Here is a 21408-nt window from a genome sequence, read left to right as displayed (position 1 = left end):
AAAATTTGTGAATTACTGCTTCCATTTGAGCTAAATGTTTGGAAACAGGCAACAGAAATTTACATTCATTTTTTGGGAATGATTTTGGAGGATCTGCCTTTTTCCTTCTAATGGTGAGGTTATCGCACTGGGAGTTGGGCATTTCTGTCATCATTTCTTGCATCTTTTTTTCTAACTACTTGTGGAGCTACTTTTTTATACTCAATTAATGATATAGTCTTCCAAACACAGAGAATGCCCTCTGATTTCTGTTTTCCAGAGAAAGCACCTTCGATTCTTGTGTCCTGAAGCAGAAACGTGCACTCTTCATGGGTGATTTCATATTTTGAAATGGCTCCCATCATTTCACTCTGAGGCTGTGGGTATCTTGCAGGATAAATCTGGAGAAGCCGTAGAGTGCAGATGATTTTTGGCAAGTATCTTTTTATCATCAAAATTTTATTTTTGGGTCATCCTTCAGCTGCTGCCTTCTGTGAAGGAGAAAGATGCCAATTTTATGTCTTTTATTATGTATTCCCAAGTAGTCTTTTCTACTCAAAGCAAAATTAATGGGAACTCTGGCAGAGATCATGTGAGGTGATGGATGGAGGAGGAACCAAGGTGGACTGTCACCCTTGCCTGAAAGCAAAGACAGAGCTCATGTCCTCATAAAGCAGTGACTTTCACAGAGAAAGAAAAAAAAAATTATATATAGTGGGGAGGTGGTGGTTTCTGTGAGGGTGACAGGCAGCTGGGCTGTTCGCGGGTGGCAACCGGTGTTGGTCTCCTGCTGCATCCTCCAGTCATCAGGTCTGGCAAGAGGCTGAGGGACCACTTATTGAGACTTGTTTTAACTAACTCGAGGCCACGAGTTTGGACCCCAAGGGCAAAGCTTCGCCTTGCTGGAGAGAAGAGAGCGTGGGGAAGCAGCTCTGCGGGCCGGCAGAAGCGGGGCTTTGCCTCTCCGGTTCCTCCTCCCGAGGAGGGAGGCGGGCTGTGGCAGGGGGCCGCGGGGCCCCGAGATGGCGGGCGGGTGCAGGAGGGGTAGCGACCGGCTAGAACGGCGGTCGGCAAGAGGGCGGCCGCGGAGCCCCGTCCCGCCCCGCCGCAGCCCTTCCCCCGGAGTCCCTTCCCCCCGAGCCCCAGCCCGCTCGGGGCCCCGCCGGAGCCCTCCCCCCGGAGCCCCAGCCCGCCCGCCGCGGCCCGGCCCTTCCCTTCCCCCGGAGCCCCCGGCACATCGCGGCTGGGCCCGGGCGCGCGGCCCCGCCCTACCGGTGCAGGCGCCCCGGCGCATGCGCCGCCCCCCGGCGGGGCGGGCCTGGCTACGTGCGTCACTGGCGGCCAAAGGCGCGACGGCGCCGTTGTGCGCATGCGCGCCCGCCGAGGCTGGGGAGGCGGGAGCAGGGCCAAGGCCGCCTGTGGCAGGAGGCCCGCACACGCTCGGCTTTGATTGGCTGTCGCTTCCCTCTCCGCCTCTCTGATTGCGCGTCCTCCTGTCACTCAAGGCCTGCACGTTTCCTCACGCCCCGCCCACCAACTCCTCTCTGGTTGGCCTCTCTGCTTCTTGCGGGCGCTGTGATTGGCGCTGCCGCCCCTTCACTCCGGAGCGCTGCCCTATCGGCTCGCGGCGCCGCAGGACTGGGCCGGTGGTGAAGAATGTAGACCCGGCCGCTCCCCATGGTAAAACAAAATAATCCGGCGGTGCTGGATGTTGAAACCGGGGCGCTGCCAGCCCCGGGTTCACCTCGTGTTTCCCCGCGCTTCCCCACTCGTCCCGTCCCCGGCTGGCTCGGGTGAGCGCTCTCAGCGACGTCCGAGCTGCCCGGAGAAAACAGCGGAAGGATATCCTTGGGAGACGGCCGCGCTGCTAAGAGAGAGGGTGACAGAGGAAGTAGTTCCGGCCCCGGTTGGGCCTTGTTTCCCAAAAATAGCGCCCAGCGGGTATCCGTGCGCCGGTGTCAGTGTCTCCTGAGGAGCCTCAGCGGGGAGGAGGCAGGAGCGGCGGCGGCGGGGAGCGAGGGGACGCGGGCGGGTGAGTGAGCGGGGGGGGCCCTGCTTTGGGGGGCGAGCGGGAGGGTGGGGGAGCGTTTCCTGAGCCCGGCGGCGAGGGTCGGGGGCGAGGAGCGGGGGGGAGGCGGGCGGCAGGGGCGGCGGGTGGCGGGCGGGGGAAGGAGGGAGGAGAAGGAGGGTTCCCCCCGCCGCCCCCGCCGCGCCGTGCCGTGCCGTGCCGGCGGAGCGGGGCGGGGGTGCTGGCGGGGAAGTTGGAGCGAGGGGCGGGCGGGGGAGGGGCGCGGGCGGGGGCGGCGGGCGCGGGGTCCCGCGGGTGCCGCGGGTGGGCGAGCTCCCCGCGGCCGCGGCCTCTCCAGAACTTCCTGCACCGCTCGCTGGAGGAGAGGATGGACATTTATGGACCAGGCCAGCGGAGCCTGCCCGAGGGCTGGTGCACCGGGGAGAGAGGGTGGGGTACGCGGCCCTGGCGTTCGGGGAGCGCTGAGGTAAGATCGTCTTCGCCTGGGTGGCCAACTTCTCTGCTGGGGGCGGGGGGGGGGGGGGTGCGTGTGTGTTTGGAAAGGCGGGGAGGAGAAGTACCTTTTGTCCTGCTTCTCGGCAGCCACGTTGGGTAAGCAACATCGCGTTGAAAAACAAAACAAAAAAAAAAAATACCCCCCCTCCTAGGAGTCTGCCCGGCTAGCGAAAATGCTCGGGGGTCGGGGAGGGAGGAGGGGAAGGGAGGGGTGGTTGAAGGGCTTGTGCACCCCAGAAAGGTGCGTTGCGAATGGGAGGAGAGACTGTTCGCTAATGTGTAAGCTAGAGGATGTTTTGTCCAGAGGAGGAGAAGATTGAAGGTACAGCTGTGTTGTACTGCAAGTAGGGGTTTGTGTTCGGCAGGCTCTGTGCAGAAGTCGTGAGGATAAGGAAAGAGGCTGTTCTATTTCTGACTGGAAAGACAGTAAATTCCTTGAGTTTATGGAGCCGCATCTTCCAATAGATTTTTACCTGCTTTTGAGATGCTAGGTGGCGAAGAGAATGGAATTGCGTAGAAAAACTAAGCCCTAGTGACTTGTTTGACAGGTGATTAATTTCAGAGTTGAGAAACTGGAGTTTTAGAGAGGAAAATAGATAATTTAAGAAGAGGGATTTTTTTGGTGTTAAGTGTAAAACCATTGTGTCCCGTAGTCCAAAAAGACTAAATTTCTTATGAACAGTGGGAGAAAGGGGTTCTGGGAAGTACAAAGGAGCCACAAAAAGGAATAACTTGTAGACAGTAATAAGGGGAAAAAAAATGTGGTTTGGTATGGAATTGGTAATATAGACAGTATTTATTTTTCACAGTCTGGTAAATTTTTATGTAGCATAAGGAAGGCTGTAAGCTCTCAAACTTAATTACATTAACCATCTACACATAATTGTTCCTTATACAAGTCTTTTTTTCATTTTTAGGAACTAGGTGTCTGTATTTTAATAGATATTTCTGTTGTCTTGTTATTGCTAGCTAGTGTTTAAACAACCTGTGCAAAAGGTGTCAGAGCAACATTCCTATAATCTATACTGTCTGGTTTTAAAATTATTTAAAATGTTTATGTCTACCTCTTACATGTAAGAATGTAATCTCTGGCTGCTGCCTCCTCTTTAACAAGTGATTTGCATTTGGGGGAGAAGTGTGAGGTTCCTCTTTTAAACTATTTTTTTCATTTGGGCGCTAGAATATACGCAAAATGACATGTCTTTCAATTACATAATTTAGAAGAATTGTAATAACGGATGTAATTTTAACACTTTTGGTCAGTAAAGGGCATAATTACAAAATTATATTTTAAAATACTATACTTTTGTTCAGCTAGCAAAACAAAAATGAGAGAATGGAACAATTTGTCTTGATGTTAAGGGACTATAATAGTGCTGGCCAGTTGGAGATGAGCCTTGTTTGATTGAGAGCATTCAGTTTGGAATTTAGGAAGGAAAATAACCCAGTGCCCTGGTTAGTTATTTTTCTCTTCCATAATTCTTTTCTAAATCTGTAGTTGACGTAGTCTACCAGTAGTAGTAGAGGAGTATCATCAGTAAACGAGAAGAATCCTTCAATGAGAGGGACGGGATCTACTTCAGAGCAGTTTTAATGTAGATGGCAGTCTCTCTTTCTGCCAGTGCAACTCATCTAAACCAGTTTTAATATTCTAGCATTTCTAATGATTAGGCATTTACAGATTGTAAGCCCCAGTAGAAATATATTAGTCTTTAGCTTGTATGTATGCATGTTTTGCCTCATTTTTTAAGTGCGTATTTAAACCAGTGTGGTTACTCCTCACCTCTATAAATGAGTGGGCCCACAGAATGCTTTGCATATGCCTAGCTATCTGGATTTAGATTCCTATAATTTCGCATAACGTTAGCTTCTTTCCCTGCAAAACAAGGGATGAAGAAATAAGTGAACATTGAATTTTATGAAACTAGGTAAATTGATCTATAGAACTGAGCCATGTCAGAATAGTAAGATGAGAAAGACTTGGCTGAATTAAAACTTGAAGTAATTCTGGAGAATAAAATGGCTTATTATGGCAGAAGACCTATCTTATCTAGGAACCTCATTTGAGCTGAAGTGCGTGCAGTTTGCCTTAAACTGGTTATTAATGTGGGCAGCAAAGCTTTTACGGGGTTTATTTTAGAATGTTAGCCAAGTTTCTCAGATAACTTGTTGATGTCATTCTGTGTATTCTGGGCCCAAGTGCTGCTTAAGAGAGACCAGAAGCACCATGCAAGTCTGTGAACGATGCCATGCTGCCTTGCCTGCTCTCAGTCATGCCGTGCATAACAAAATACAGCTGGTTAATTCTCTAACAGTAGTAAAAGTAGTATAGTGTAATGATATGTGATGTGTAAATCTGTATTAGTTTGGGAACTAAGCTTTTTGCCTAAATAAGAAATAGCTTGAATTTGTAATAACTGTAGTTTGGTATGCCTTGCATGAAAGATGTTTCTGTTTCAGGTCAATTTTTAAAAAATATGTTTTCTACAAATTGACATTAGCACATTTTATTTACCTCACCAAATCCCTAACTTTTATTTTTAAAGGCAACGGGATTAAAGACTCTGTGTAAAACTTATGCGTTGGGCCTATTCAGTCATGACAGCCGCCTGATAATGTGTGCAAAACACTGGGAAATACTTTTCCTTCTCATTGAAACAAAACTCACTTTGAATTAATTTGAACGTCATGTGGTGACATATATGCTGCATAACTTCTCAATGCACAAAGTGGCTTTATTTAAGTTTTCACATTTCTTGGATTTCAAAGATAGTATTTCACGTGTGTAATAATACGTTCTTCAGTTGATCAAATGGAACAAAAGTCAAAATCTCTGTCCATGATGAACACGGGTGAATTTTGGTGCCTGTTGTCTTGTGTTCAGATTTGATTCCTTCAGCTCTGGTGAAGTAAGCAGGGAAAATATGTGCACCGTTCCTCTCTTTTTCTTGTATGCTTTACTGCTAGTGTTGAAAGGCTAATGCAGTAATTATTTGAACGGACTAGCCAATGGGTTACTGAAGTGGTACTGAATGTGGGTTTAGTTTAACTCTTTCTCCTATCATGTGAAATGAATAAAATCTCCAAAGATACAGTCAGATCCTGAAATGACTAAATACAGCTGACTCTTTCCCTGAATGTTTAAAAGGTGGTTTTGGTGTCTTATGAAGTCTGTAAGATTATAGCAAGGCATTCTTTTGACACCCCACCCCCCATTTTGTTGACCTTCCAGTAAAAAGACTTCAGCAACTTTTTTAGGCAGCTAATCAAAATACCTTTTAGGTCAGTGATACAGTATCTAATGAATGAACAAAGTAGTATTACTAAGAGTTAAAAGCAGACTTCAACTGTGTAATATGACAATTGCCCTCCCCTCCCCCAGCATGTGTTCTGTGGTAGAATACCAGCTAAGAAATAATGCCGTGGAGGGTTACGTTTGTAGCCCACAATAGTGTAGTTTGCTTTGTTTATTTTAAAGTAAGCATCTGATCTAGATTTCTACCCCTTACCACCCCCCTCATATGGTGCATTCTTATTTTAACACTTGATCTTTCAAGTTACTGCTTACGGAGTTGAAAGGAAGGGATTTTTTTTATTTCTTCCATATTAAGGGACTTCTCTTTTTTTTTTTTTTTTAATCATCTGTATTGTTTAGAGTTATGTTTAATGGGTCTGTGAGAATTTTTCTAGATTTCTTTATCCTTAACTCAAATATGTTTTTCTTTAGCAACATAAACCCTTGTACTGTATACTCTCATTTCCATTTGACACTAAAGAGGAATTAGTATCTTGGAAGACAACTCTGTTCCTCAGATTTGAGTTCCCCCCCACCAAAACAGTCACTGAGTTGGAATATTTTAAATGGTATGTACGGTAATCTTCCTTTCTCCTTTGGTCCTTAATCTGACGCTGCAGTGAAGAATTAGGCAGGAATGGCTGTCAGGTAAAGACAGCTAAATTTTGTGGTCAGTCTTTTTTCAAAATTTTGGTGCAGGGGAATATAGAACCTTTTCTACAGAAAGTACTATGGTTTTTGTTCCTCGTGTATTGTAACAGTACAAACGTGCCCATATGATGAGAAGAAAATACGTCCTTCTTAATAAGAGTGTGATTAATTGAATTATTTTTCAGGGAATTAACTACTTTATATTCAAAATGTTAGTGATGCTTAATTAGGTAGGTCTCCCAGTTATATTTGTCTCTGTCCCTGAAGAGCTTTTGAATTCTGCTGAAGTCCTTATGGGCCAACCTAGAGACTTAAAAGTGCATTCTGTATTGCTTTGTGCTCAGCTGGATTTTACTAGTAGTTATTAAGTATTATTGCATGTCTATTTTAAGTATAGTAAGATAAAAAGTAAGTGTTAAGAATTACCAGCCAAGCATAGTTGTGGAAAGGTGCTAGCTTTGAGTTAAGTATCTGTGTACCAGGCATTAATGACAAAGCATCTTTTTTTCTTTTTCTTTTTTTTTTTTTTTTTTTTTTTTTAATAAATTGCTAAATAACTGGAAGAAAAATGTGTTTGCCTTCACTGTGGTGGTTGGAGATCGCCTAAAAGGGTGGGGTGTAGAATGGATGGGTTTGTGCTCATGATACTTTTATGATGATAATTAGGGGGGGAAGAAGGGGTTTTTTTCCATTGACTTTAAATCCCTTCAAGTGTTTTTGAAAGTCAGCTTCATTTGAAAACCAGATTGCTTCCAACACTGTAATTTAGGATTGCATGGATTGGACTAATGTTATTTTTATTGTTTGAAAGCTAACCATAGACCTGTGAGAATATGTAAAGCGGATATGTCATCTTGATACCTGCAGTAATATTTGCAGGCTGTGGTCAGTGTCAGTATTGAGTGCTGTACAAACATACACAGGCCTGATCTTGTAATTTTCTGTGATCACTTACAATGTTCGGGAAGTCAAGGGGGATAAATTATTAAACTTTTAGCTATATAATTATGCCAGCACATCTATAACTGAGCTGTGCTGTGGCTATGCTGTTAAAATATATCTTTCTTGAAGATAACTGACATACAGAGTTGAGAGAAAGAATTCAGAGGACATTGTTTTGGTATCCCTTATGATGCATAGGCAGGTATTGTAAAAAGATGGGATATGGAAGAATTACAAACAGTTGTAAGAGAAGAGAGTAAGCAAGCAGTTGAACCTTGAGAGGCTCACAGATACGCACACGTATACAGAAGGATGAGGGGTCATAAAAGGCAGAACAGACTTGCCTTGGCAGTGTCCATTAAAGAACCGTTGAAAGGTGTGAGGATAAGGTGACTTCCCCCCATATCATACAAAATCTGCAATACTTGAGTCCAGGAGGCTGAGGAAGAAGTTATAATAGTGGTTTTTTTCCCCTCAGATATGAAAAAAAAAAAACCCAAACCCAAAACTCAGTGTTTTTAAGTGGGCATCTTTCTCCAGATGTTTTGAATTGTATTTAATTGACCATCTTACTGTTGTGGAAAACTTGTATAGTGGAAAACTTGTATAGTATAGCTCAGAAACATTGTGTGAGGTTATCAACATTAAGGACATCTTGGTTTTTGGTATCATTCTTTCACAGCAACTGCCCCCTTCCTGATATGACTGCATGCATCCTGTTCTAAAAACTGTAAGCTCACAAGAATGACTGCTAATAAGTTGGTGTATACAGCAGTTCAAAAATGTTGCTTTTTCCAGTGTGAGCTTTCAAAGCACCGAGTCTTCTGAGAATATTTGAGAAAATGGGATGTTCCATCATCACTGTGCTTGTATTATGTTGTCATGCAGTGAGGGTAATAAACTAAATTTTTCAGTAACTAAATATTTTTATTTTCCCTTGAATCTCTTTCAAATTATTGTGTAATGATATGAGTTTTTAATTGCAATTCAGGTGTCTTAAATTTATGCTCAGAAGCCCATTGGTTTCAGGGTAAAACAGGGGGAAAATAAAAGGTATGGCAAGAGATACACTGTTTCACTTGATGTGTACAGAAACGGAAAGTGCTTTCTGCAGAAATTTTTGAGCCTATAGGCTGTCAAACTATGTTTGTTAGTCTGAGTTTGATAATACACATATTAACTTGGCTAGTTGGCTTCTGGGATTTGAAGCTTTTGAGTGCAGAAGAAGGATTTCCTCTGAGAGACTTCCTTAATATCCTCCTGTGTTTCTTTCGGAGCGTTAGGGGTTTTGTGGTTTGTGCGGTGTTGGTTTTTTTTGTTTTGTCCTCTTGTTGTTCTCCTTATCTTTGTTCATCGCATTCCAAATGGTGGTGTCTTAACTTTTTGTCACTGAAACATATATGAAGATCTTTGGTTTGAGAGATGTTGGGCTCGTCTATGAAAAAAAGTATCAGCGGTAAAAGTATTAATGATTTCCATTAGGAAGCGCTAAATTAAGGAACTCCTGCAGGGGAAGGAGAAAAAGTCTTGTGTGGCTGAAGAGAGATGTATCAGTAGGAGGAGGCAGGTATTCACTGGTTATTGGAGATGTGGAATATGGGTATATTTGCAGAAGTTCTAGTTATTAACACAAATACTCTAAAAATTCACAAGGAATATGTAGAGCATGTAATAACATTGTTGAATATCAAAGAATATTTTTCAGTTTTAAGTAGCTGCGTGTTGTTGTCTTTGTCACAAATATGAAAACTGCCAACCTGAATAGCCATCAAAAAAGTAATGGGAAACTTACCAATTGAATTAACTGAAATTTAAAAAATATTTTACCAAATCTATATTACAAAATCAGATAGAAATACAGAACACTTGTTCTCAGTGAAGGACATAGAGAAATTAAAAAAAGTGCCCCAGGCTTTGTCATGGGTTTAATAGGAGTTGAAATTTGAGGGGAGGGGGGAAACAACAAGAGTTATCATAATTGTCAAATGATTTTTTTTTTCCCCCCTTAAAAAAAAAAAAAAGCTGTTGATGAATGTTTCTATCACTGTTAATTCAGTAGCTTCAAGGAACTAGTAAAATGTGGTGTTCAAATGATTGGAAGTTCTGTATTTTGAAATGTAAGTGATTAATGTTCACGAATACTGGAGTCATTTAGATGCTTCCTGCAAGATAGGAGGAAAGTACTTTAAAAGACTAATGATTTGTTCAGGAGATGAGATGGGATTATGGGAGACTTGAAAATTTCAACTACTATTGCTGTTTTAGCATTCTGAGAGATGTTCCTAGTGACTCCTAGTTGAAATTTTTTTTTTTACAGGCTTATTGACAAAGGAGGCTTGGATTCACAGTAAGATGAAATGTAACCTGATAGCCCGCAGCTATCCCACTAGCTGCTTTTCAGTAAATCTTCCTGCAGATACTTTTAGCATGCCCTATATACGAGACTTCTCTAGTTCAGTGGGTTGCAGTCTTTTTTTCCTCTGTTTGTAGATTCCCCATATGTTTTTGCTGAGGAAATGGACTCCTGTACTGTCAAGTTAAGCCTAGTGGTGACATGCTTGTTTTTATAGTTATCTTTTTGAGGATGCCCTAGAATTAGGCCATGAACCCTGTTGTTGTCAAGTACATGTGTGTTTACAGTGAATAGTGTGTCAGCACAAGGTGCTTATATAAAACTTGCACCAGGTTCTATTAGAAAATAACAGCCATTCACTTCAGAAGACGTGATTGGAGAGGGGATTGAAGTGTTGACTACTAAGAGACCCAAGTAAAAACTTTTTTTTTTTTTTTTATATTAAAGCTGGGAAAAGGACTTGCCCCATGTTAGAAGGTTATGAGCCAAGCCCAAATCTGCTGTGTAGTCATGTTATGAGCCCCTGCAGCACCCTCTGGTGATCCAAACATGCTTGTGCAGCAGTTGGGGTCCTGGCTGAGCTTCTGAATGAGTGTAGCCATCAGGTCTTGCTACAGGACTGAAGAAATACTTTAGAAGGAGCCTAGGCTACAACCAACTTGATGTTACTAATGGGTGCTATTGGGTTTTGCTGCCTTTTTTTTTTTTCTTTTCACCTTCTAATTTTTGCCTAAGAAGAGATAGAAGTCATTAAAGGATCTGTAGACTGTCCTGTTAATATTGGCTCTAGGCAAGCATAACCAGTGTGATTGCATGAGATAAAAGGATTCCAGCTTTATGACTGGGTTGCTGAGGAGCAAATGAAGTATGGTATGGGGAAGAGGGAAGAACAAAGACAACGTGTATATGAAAATTTTTATTCTGTGTACTAGAGCCCATTTTATTTATGATATTAAAATGTGGCTTGGAGAAGTGGTGGAAGTAAACTTAAGAATAGTCTGGACAGTAATAGTAAAGTAGTGGTTTTGCAAGTAATAAAACTTACGGAACTTGCATTTCCCTTATTTTTTGACTCTTCTGTTATTCCCTCATCTTTCAGAGTATCCTCTCTATACTGTGTATTTCTCCTAAGTTCTTTAAATATCTTAAATGGCCTGCTAGCTGTGGCTAGTCTGTGTACAGGTGCCTGCTGACAGCCTGAGTGATCCAACAGAACCTGCTGCCTCTCTGGTCACTGCAGCTCAGGTGCTTTCCCCGGGGGCTGTGTGCAACCGCCAGGTCCGAAATTCTACAGCACTTCACAAAGTCTTAAAATAATTGATACTTTTACTGTTGCACTTGGTTGAAACTGGCCAACTAAATCAGAAGCTGTTAATGAGGGAGAATAGACTGTGATCACGTAAACCTCATTTTACAGAAAAGCAGGTTTAGAAAGCTGTGGGTAATAAGCAGTTCTGTCTTCAAGATTTTAGTGCCATCATTGATAATGCCCTAATCTTATATCAGTAAATAGTGTTATTTTCTTAAGTGTTTTTATTTAATTTTATGAAAATAAACTCTTAAAGGTAGGATGACTTAAAACTGCATTCAGTTTTTTAATTTGCTTTGCTTCTAATGTATTTGATTTGATCTAAATGTCATATTAGGCTGTGATTCATTCGTTCAGTGGAATAAAGTTAAATCTTAAATGGATCTTCATTTTGATGATGCCTGTTTGTAAGTATATGGGAAGATAGTTGTGTAGAACACTTGTGATTTCTTCCTACCCAGAGAGTCTGTCAGGATGCTGTTTGCAAAATTCTGTAATGGCTTGGGGATTTTGTGCAGGGAATTGACTATGCAGCATTTGTGCTCAGGATTTGACTCTTGTGATCTAGAATAGAAGCTCAATGGGTTGTGATTGCAACTGCCTGTCCTCTGCTTTTCCCTTGCCAGACTTTGGACCAAAATTGTACATTGTTTAGGACAGCAGTTTGCTTCTCTTATGCATATGTTTTGGAGGTGGGGGAGCAGGAGCTTACTTGCACCAAAGAAAGTCAGAAGACCTGTTTGTCTAGAAACTGTTTAGATTTTCCTGTTTTAACACCTTGTGTCTAATCTCCCTGCCCCTTCCCCCTCACTGTGAGGCTCATATCTGTGTTTTATTGAGGACTTTCTGGATCCTATTTTTTTAAACATGGTATTTTTAAGACTGAATTACTCAGTAATAAAATCTACCACAATATTCCTGAAGATACTGGCTGAGTAGTTCTCAAAAGAGGTTTCAACCTGCTTTTCCATCATGCATTCCTTTAATGGAATGTTAATGAGAAGGTGATCTGATAAACTTCTTGAAAACTTTCTGTGCAACAAACTCACTTATGATCTAGAGGATTTTTCTTCAGATCTGTTTCTTTTAAGGCATCTATGTTTGTTTCTGTAGCTGTCTGTCTTGCATGCACGTAGATGATGCCTACAAGCAAGCCACAAAGATTTTGGTATGTTGTTCTTCTAAAGGCTTGAATGACTAATTTTCTGAAGGTGTGAAGAACAACAGCCCTTCATGTGGAGCTTCTTTTGTGCTCATTACAAGTAAGTATGGGCTAAAATTTGGAGTTGCAATCTGGTGACGAATCCTCCAGGCTTCTTAACTTGAATAGTTGAGATCACAATTCTTGCTTCTGTCTTATCTGTACTTCACTGCTTTTAATTCTTCATGGTCTCTTCGGCTTAATCTTAATGGCTTATAAGATACTTCGCTGGCATAATTAGCTTATGTTAAAATAGTGTGATCTGTTAGCAATATTGGAACAGTAAAGGGACAGCCTGCCCAACCATCGTTGGGTTTCATGTAGTGCACCCACAGAGGTGTGTCTGTGTTCGGGCCACAGGGGAGGAAGGAAGGAGTAGGTGAGAGTTTTGCGAAGATGTAACTGGATCTTGAACATGAATGCTTCAGTCCACCTGTGTTAGGATTTACAGATGTATTCCTTCAGGAGTCTGACAACAGCCAATTAAAGTAACTAGAAGGCAGCTTTTTTTTTTTTTTTAAACCAAGATACAAGTGAAGTAGAAAGAAGATACAAAAGATACAAAACACCAGTTCCATGGGTGTTCCTTTGCTTAGGTTGGTGGTTTTTTTTTTATATTTGTAGCATGACACTGTCTGGCTTGATTTATCAACTTTTATGCTTGAGAGAGAGTGAGCCCATCTCATCTTACCTCAAACTCCTCCTGGTTTCAAACTGTTAAGTATTTCTGGTCTCAGACCTTTAAGCTTTGAAGTGTCGTACCATTAATGTATCTACTTACTTGAGACTGTGTACCTGGGTTTGACTACTTTCTATAATTGTCTTGTATTCCTTTTCCATTTCGATCTCCTTAGACACAAATACAAATTTGGGCAAGGAAACAATTGCATATATTGGTGAAAAAGATTGTGTAGGTGTGTTAATTCTGAAGGGTAAGCTCTGCATTGAAAATGCATATTTTTGGAAGAGCTTGTGCTCTAGTTGTTGTAGTTGCTACAATATTCAAGGGATTAGAACACTTCTTGTTTCTTGTTACTATGGAGGAGAAGGAACTTCATATACAATACATTGAGGATGCTGCTTGTGATGTGATTTGTTCCATATTTTCTGGAAGACATCTTTTTGTTTTGATTTCTGTGGAAGAGTACCTCTTCTTCTGAAGTTCAGAAAAAACAAATTATGGGCTGACTTGCCACACTTTTTGTTTTTTAAAAATGTGTTTCAGTGTTTAGTGTGACATACTAGCCATTTGGTCAAATGTTCAGATCCTCAGTAGCTGATGCTGGGTATACAAATACTGGCTGCTCTTGACTAAGCAGAAAATGTAGTTCTATTATTTCAACATGCAAAATGCTTTTTAGGGAAAGTTTGTTCCATTTTTGGATGATAACTCTGTTCATTCTGGAGTCTAAAAAACTTCTACACTGACATTTTTAGGTCCTGTTTTTTGATCTCTCAAACCCTGCAAAAAAGAAGTGCTTTTGTTATGTAGTGTTTGAGTTTGGAGACCATCATTGAAAGACTAACTTGGACTCTGTAAGACGTAGTTAAAAACAAATTCTCGTGGTAATGTTTGAGTTCTACTCAGGAGGTGAGAAAAGTAGTTTTAACTGTATGTTCATGTCTTGCATATGCTGCGAGAGTTCTTGAGCTTTTCCTGTAAATGGCAGTAGCTTGGCGAGTCCTACATGTAGTTTAATGATTAAACTCTAGTTTTATTTTACTGGTATTGCTGGTGCTCTTAATGTATACAGGTAGAGTTGCAATATAACTGAAGATTGGGAGGTAGAACTTGCTTTTCTTCCTGTTAGGGCTGTGCATCCCAAAAGCTCGGTATAGACGTTATTTTAGTATGGTTCAGTTTGTTACAACAACATTATGCTGGTGAATCTTCTAGACCAGATGAGATGAAGCCAGCTTTCAACTGAATTTGGTACATTTCTTGTAACGCTTGGTTTTGTGTGTTGTGTGTGGTCTGGTGTTTTTATTTTCTTTTTCCCTTGTTTCTCCCACATTCATTAACTGTGCTTAACAGTGAGTTTTCAGTGAATTAGTTTCAATGTTCCAGCTAAATCCTTGGCTCTAGTGATGGTGTAAGTGGTGGAGATCTTATTCTGGTATGCTTTCTACCATGTTTCCTTCTGTTTGTTAGACCTGTTTAGATGAAAATGCTGTAAGCCGACAACATTGCCTGTGTGCTCGTTCCCTGTTATACTATTAATGTTTATCTCTTAGGAGTATTAGAAGAGAGATTATTAGGAGAGGAAGTCCAGCACAGAAAAGCTTCCTGTAGCCTACTTGAAATAGGGCTGAATGCTAACAGGGTTCCCATGGTAGTGAATGTGTTTTCTTTAGTACACATCAGTGGGATCTTCCTATTGTCTTCTTAATAATACAGTGTGGTGGCTGTATTATAGTCAATACACAAGTTGCCTTAGCAAAACTTTCTAAAACACTATAAAAAGAATATGTAAAACCATGTTTGGCAAAAAAATGCTGAAGGGTTCTAATGGTTCCTGAGTGTGTGGGGAACTGTCTTTTTCTCTTTTTGGCATTCACATAAGCTTTTTAATCCAAGTCTTTGTCTCTTTCTCCTCTGCTGTATTCCCATACTAAATTAAATTATTTAACTTTTATTTTAGCAATAGGAGACAATTTGAGCATAATTAAAGTAATGTATCTGTCTAAATGAGTGATGCTTAATTGGATTATCATTGTTTAGAGAACACGTCCGCAATTAGTCATGGCGAAACTGTACATTTCTGTTTGAGAGCTACAATATATACTGAAGTGTCACTGTTCAATCTAATGAACTTAGCTCTAGATCTGCACTTTCATTGCCACTCTTCATTTCCAGAATGTCCCAGTGAGTTGAGATGCTGTCCTGGAATTCCAGGACTTCGATGAAGGGAGCTCTGGCTGTAGTTTAGTGGCAGAGAAGGGCACGCACCGTTTGCCCGCCCAACCCCGTCAGTCAGCACGTGGCCAGCCCTTCTCTCCTGCTTCGTCTGCTGTGCCTGTTGCAGGAGGTTTCAGCCCTCTTGCTGCCCAGGGTTCGTACTCTGCCCGTGGGGAAGATGCACTGGATCTAGAGAAGCTCAGAGTAATTTGGACAATGAGGGAAGAGAACATCTGTATTGTTTTCATAATTTTTCTTGAAAAGGTGTTTCTGGGTTAAAGCGCTGTTTTGCTGGTCTCAGGCAATTAAGGGGAGAAATCTAAAACCAGAATGTTCTTTTCCCAGACCTTAGACCCTGTGCATCCGATAGGTCTGTGCGGTATGCTTAGACATGTTGCAAGCTTATAGGCCTTACCTGTATTTCCTACACAGCAACTTCCTTGGCTTATCTTAATGCTCACATTTGAAAGACTTGCTGAGGTGCCATACTAAACAGCATATGGTGGAAAAAAGTATTGCTAATTAGATCTGTCTTCCTGATTAGAGACCAACTTCAGGAAAATAGTCTTTTAGTCTATTTAGCTAGAATTCCTCAGATCCCCTCTTAGATCAAAGGTAAAGCTATATTGTGATACATGTGTGTAGATAAATGCATGCAGGCTACCTTTAAACTAGTTTAATGTCGCTGTGTAAGTGAATGGCATGTTAGGAGACCCACACAGAGAAAGCATTTACTACCACTTGAAAAATCTATGGTGTCACAAAATGCTCTTTAATTGTAGTACCTAAATGGGGCATACCTGTTTCTTAATGGAGAACGTCTCTTAAGAGTTGTATTTGTCATCTACTGAGTCTTTGAGAAACTGAGTTTAGTGTGTTCAGTTACGACTATTCACTGGCGAGATGTGGATGGCAATGCACCTGCATTTTGAGGTGGGTATGTCTTATCACATGGTCTCGTGTGGTTTGTAGCTGTGAATTCCTGTTTTAGCTTTTCTTCGTGTCTTTAGCAGAAGAGTATTGAAACTATTTGATGTGTTCCAGTAAAACAAATGACAGTCTGCACCCACCAACTTTTATTCTTTTTCCATTTGTTTCTTTATTAAATGTGGTTTGGTCATTTTCTAGGTATTGTGAAAACATATTAAGATTCTTTGATTTAGCAAGCCTTGCCCTTGCTGCATGAAATGCCTTCAAAAGTAGGCTTGAAATTCTCCGTAATGATTGTGTGACAAATTTAAATCAGTCATCCTTACATAAACAAAAATATTGGGGTTTTCTTTATTTCATTTAGATGATTAGACTACACTGAATTTGTGGCTTTCAGTAAAACTTGTAGTCCCCAAATTTGTCTGTGGTCTAGATTGATGCCTCTGTTCTAAGAAGGAGGTTTTGGCTCAGATGGCCTTTAATAAATCAGGAAAACTAGGAAGGTAAAAAGTTTTGTTTCATTTTGATCTGTATGTATGACAGAGGCTTCTGAACTGTCCAGCATACAGATCTTGCGGTGTTGATAATTGTTGGATGATGATGGTGGTAGTTTCTACTCTGTTGTAATTTGACATCACCAAATGGATGCCTGACTCTGAGAAGCCTTAGGAGTTTTTTCTGCCAAATATAACTTCTGTCAGCTCTTGCTGTTTACAAGTATGGAAGATAAAAAAATCAGAAATAATTTTCTAGTGAGAGTGCTGCATTTTTGCATTTGTTTTTAGTTCTCCAGTTGATACCTGTAGGTTAAATTGAAAGTTTAAGTTGAGATCTGGAGGATTTTGTGCCTCAAAGCTTGTCTGCTAATCTGTTGCTTTAGCTACAAATGTTGCTTTTATTAGCAAACCTTGCCTTGTTTTGAGTGTTTTGCCATTGAGGAAATTTAAGATTGGTGCCTTGCATTGCCTTTGGAATTGGCCGATTGCTTTCTGACCCTGGTGCAAATGCCTTAATCCTCGTCTCCCTGCCTAGGTGCAATTTAATGATCTCTTGTCCTGTTCTTTGTTGGTGTGAGGGGGTAGAGCAATATTCTGAAGAGGAGGTATGGCCGTATGACTTGGCTAAAATGAAATTATGTAAACAATTGAAGCTATGTTGCATACGATTTTTGGTGTGAGGATCTGGAAGAGTGAATGTGTCAGACTTCAGCTGTTTATTCTTGATAATTTTTGGGGTTTTTTTGAGATAGCTGCAACTAAACCAGAAGTAGCTTCCCCCCCCCCCCCCCCCCCCCCGCCTTCTGCCTTTCTCTGCTATTTTTTTGAGCTTTCATTCATTTCACTTCCTAGTGGGTAGATGATGAGTTTTCTGTCACATTTATCTATTAAAGTGCTAGTGTTTTTCTCCCGAGGAAGAAAGAGAGAGTCTTGTGAATTCTGCTCTTAGTAAGTATCTCGTTTTTACTTATCTTAATATCATCCCTTCCAGTTTTGTTTTTTTCTTCTAATGCTGTCATGAGTAAAGTTCCAGATCAGTCAGCTGGGTGTGTCACATGAAAAGATTTTTGTTCCTTTTTTCCACCTGGGGTCTTGAAAAATAGGTGCTCCAAAACTGACCAGTTATGTACCAACACTTTTGGAGAACCAAAACACTTACTATCTGATCTTAAAAACAGAGCATCTGCATAGTTTTACATTATGCAAGCTATGCTTTCATTGGTAATCATGTTAGGTAGGTTTTGATTTCTGTTGTTCTTGGGTTTTTGTTTGCTTCTGAAATAAAAGTAACCTGTAACGCATCAAACAGTTGCAGATAATTTAATTCCAAGTCCTCCACCAAAGTCAGGGTTTTTTTTTTTTAAATGCATTGTATAACATCGAGCATTTATTGTTCTTGGTGAAAACATGTTTCTCATGATTGTAAGACTGTAACTTTTCTCTGTAGGACCCTAATATTATCTGCTTGCAGCAGAAACACTGTTTTTTTAGCTTTTACTATATTGGTGAAATTTGAAAGCTACATTTTTAATGGTACAGTCAGAAACAGGTTGATTAGAAGGATGAAAAACATGTTTTCTGTAGACAAGTTGATTTGTTGATCCCATTTCCTAGTTTTGTCTTCATGTTGAAGTTTACTGGTTCAGTTATTTCATTACTTTTCATCAGTGTAGCTCTTGTTTTTGTTATGTGGGTTTTGCCTTTGCAAAAGGAATCTGGTATAAGACTGCTTTTAATGTGTTAACTGTTGTATACTTCTAATATGCTGGTACTTTTTTGTGTGTGTGTGTGGTGTTCTTCAGTGCTAATAGCAGGTCAGAATGGTATGTAACTCTTAAGTCAGCAAGATGGAAAAAAATTTTCAAATAAGATGTAATGAAAAAATGGGTTCAAGTCTGATGCAGGCAAGGAAGTGACAGCTTAAATATTTGAGCAGTAACAAGTCAAATGCAAAGTTTAGCAGAAGTAAACAATTGGCACGTTATAATTCAGCTAGGCTCGCGTTTTTTGACAGTTATGCAGAGGTGAAGCATGGCTCTTGAGGAGGTTTGGTTTTTTTTTTTTTTTTTTTTCCCTTTGCAGTGACAGCTTCTGTGCTCCCGTGGGTTGGGGGTGGGGAATTCTTACCAGCAGCTGCATAGAAACCTGTAAGTGCAAAGATGGCCCAGATTTGATGTTAAAGCTATCGGGCAGAGCACTGCTGTGTTAACTGCACCCAGTCAATACGATGCTATTTGACCAGATAAAGTATCTCAATCATGTGCTTATGTGTGACACTATATGAATACGTATTCTGTGCGTAGCTAATGTAAGTGTTTCTCCTAGTTCATTAAAAAAATCTCTCCTATATTAGAGATGATTTGGTGCCTCCAACGTGGTCGCTTAGTGCAGAAGTTCTAATGTCAAAAATGAAACCTGGTCAATTTATCAGGACCGTACTGTAGACTTCAGATAGTTTGGTACTTAACCTTTGAGTGACTAAAATTGCAAGTGTTAATACTTCTGTAAAAGTGTGGTATTCTGTTTCTTTCAGTCAGTGTATTATTTGATAAATGCTATTGTTCTCTGCAGACTGATTAAGGAATGACTGAATAATGAGCTAGTTTAAAGTATCAACTACTCAAAATCCAACCATTTATTACAGCATACCTGTACCTTTGCCTCTCTTTGTTCTTTTGATAAGCCCATAGCGTATCTTTCTTGCGGATAACTCGGTTACCCGTTGATAGTTCTATCTGGTCCTCCCTTTCCACTGGATGGGGGACACCTGGAAACCAGCGATGTATGAGCAATCTCGTGAAGCTTCTACTTTAGAGGAACAGTGTCAGGATATGCTTATAGTATGCAGCAAATGTGCAATTGCAGCTTAATTAGGTATATAAGCTAACTTTAAACTAGTCATTGTGGATATGGTTTCACTAGAGTAACAACAATCTGTGAGATTTTATTTTATTTTTTTTTAAGTGGGCTAGCTGCCTAAATATTTACCAAAGGTTTGTCTGATTCCCCCTGCCTCCAACTTCAGTGCTGAAGCTTACTGTGACAACAATCTTACTGATCAGTATTTGAGTTTGAGTTAGGCTTTCCTCTGTGCTTAGAAAAGAAAAGGATTAATGTGTATTCTTCCAGCAGAATACAGATACTTTTCTAATCTCTCTTGACCTCTGTGATCAAGTCTATTCCCCTTGTATTTTAGCATTCTCCAAGTAAGCAGTCTGAAGCCATGAAACACATTATCTGAAATGTCCCCCTGTGTTAGTCTGTAGGCGACTTTTAGAAGAGATTGCCTTCCTTTCCCCAGTAGGCTGGCATTCTCTGTAGTGATATCCTCTTCTGTAGTATGACATAGGAAAGCAGTGTGACAGTGTGATAAAATATTTCTAGTGTGCGTTCCATTAATTTTGACAACTCAGATTTGTTTGTACTTTTTATATGCCAGTGTGTGTATTTCTAGATATGTCAATATATGTAGAGACAATGTGTGGTTTTTTTTTTCTATGTCGCTGTCTTTTATAGAGAACATCTGCTATGAAATTGTTAGAACAGTATGCAATGATACTTATTTAAAATGTGTTCTAGTAGTTACTGTGCACCCAGTTGGTTTAATAGACCAGCAAAACATTTCAAATGTAGTTGAATATCCTATCCAGTTAATAACACATACTGTTTTGGATTTCATCAGTCTTACATGTTATATATTATAATCGTGTGACCTGTTCCTGAAATTTTCATTGGTAAGACAAACCAATTAGCTTTGGAGTTTTGGATCTTAAAAATTGATAATATAGATAACATAAATGCAAGGTTTACATATGTGTTTTAAAATAGTAAGTGGGTTAAAGCAGCACTGGCATACTTACTCTGTTGGCATAGTTTTTCCCTTCAGATGGTTGTTTGGAATGTGAGGCCTCTTCCTATATTTGCTGTAGCAGAGCTAAACTCTAATGTCACTTATAGGAGAAATTTAATACAAGCAGCTTGTACAGAACTGACCTGCTACCATGATAGCATGTAATATATTTAGCATGCATGTGTCTAGTAACCATGTGATCTTATGCAAGTGAATAAAACAGTGAAACTCTCAAAAGTTATAATTTCTCTGAATGTTTTCATAGCTCTGTTAATTAAATGAAATGTTATCAGAGTGTTTGAAGAGACTCTGTTTGTAACTGAGATGTAACCAGCTGCAGAATTTGGAATGCTGCAGCATTGTGTCTGCATATCAGTGTAAGAGAGGACTGAGAATTCAAAAGTAGTTGGATTTTTTTTTTTTAATCCACCATAATTTTTTGGAGTATTTTGTTTGTTTTTTAGGCTGTTATGATTCTGTTTTCTGCTGCCACGATGACTAAAGATTAATTTTTTAATGAAATCTGAAAATAGCAATCTGATCCTCAGGCACTTAATCTTTAAGAAAAGCTGCAAATGTAAATGTTGGCAATGTTGTGATATTGTCAGAATTTCTTGGTCTCATCTGTGCTTAAAAGCTAATGTGTCAGTTCCATGCCTCCTGCAGATTTAACAGGTCACCGTTTGGGAGGTGATACGCAGGGAAGAGTGGCATACACAAGTCCTCTGTCAAGACAATGTTACAAGGTGGATAATCTCTTTAATGGAATATAATCTCTTATGCAAAATTCTGATAAAGTTTAAGGCCATTTTCTCTGCTGGTTTGGTGCTGAAAGTGTGATGTTGATGTTGGTTTACTGTTTGAGGTTTTTTGACTTCTTGTGCTGAGCAGAAAGAGTGAGGTGCCTTGCTCATCGTCTCCTGTTCGTTGCATGATACCATTTAGCATGTGGCATTGGCATGTGAGATTCTTCTTGCA

The 21408-nt window shown here is 40.5% G+C and overlaps 1 protein-coding gene across 4 annotated transcripts in view; it reads left to right on the top strand.

Moving 5' to 3' along the window:
• The first annotated feature begins 12292 nt into the window (after window positions 1–12292).
• The window catches only part of MEF2A (myocyte enhancer factor 2A), an 81659-nt gene continuing 72543 nt past the window's right edge, over window positions 12293–21408 (top strand). For all 4 annotated transcript variants that reach the window (XM_075714674.1, XM_075714672.1, XM_075714673.1 and 1 more), the window contains exon 1: window positions 12293–12315. The gene's annotated coding sequence lies outside the window, so the exon portion shown is untranslated. The remainder of the gene's footprint in view (window positions 12316–21408) is intronic.

This window comes from Pelecanus crispus, chromosome 7, assembly GCF_030463565.1.
Source record: "Pelecanus crispus isolate bPelCri1 chromosome 7, bPelCri1.pri, whole genome shotgun sequence".
NCBI classification, from domain to species: domain Eukaryota; kingdom Metazoa; phylum Chordata; class Aves; order Pelecaniformes; family Pelecanidae; genus Pelecanus; species Pelecanus crispus.
Note: the sequence above shows the minus strand (reverse complement) of the source record. Positions and strands in the feature narration are given on the sequence as shown.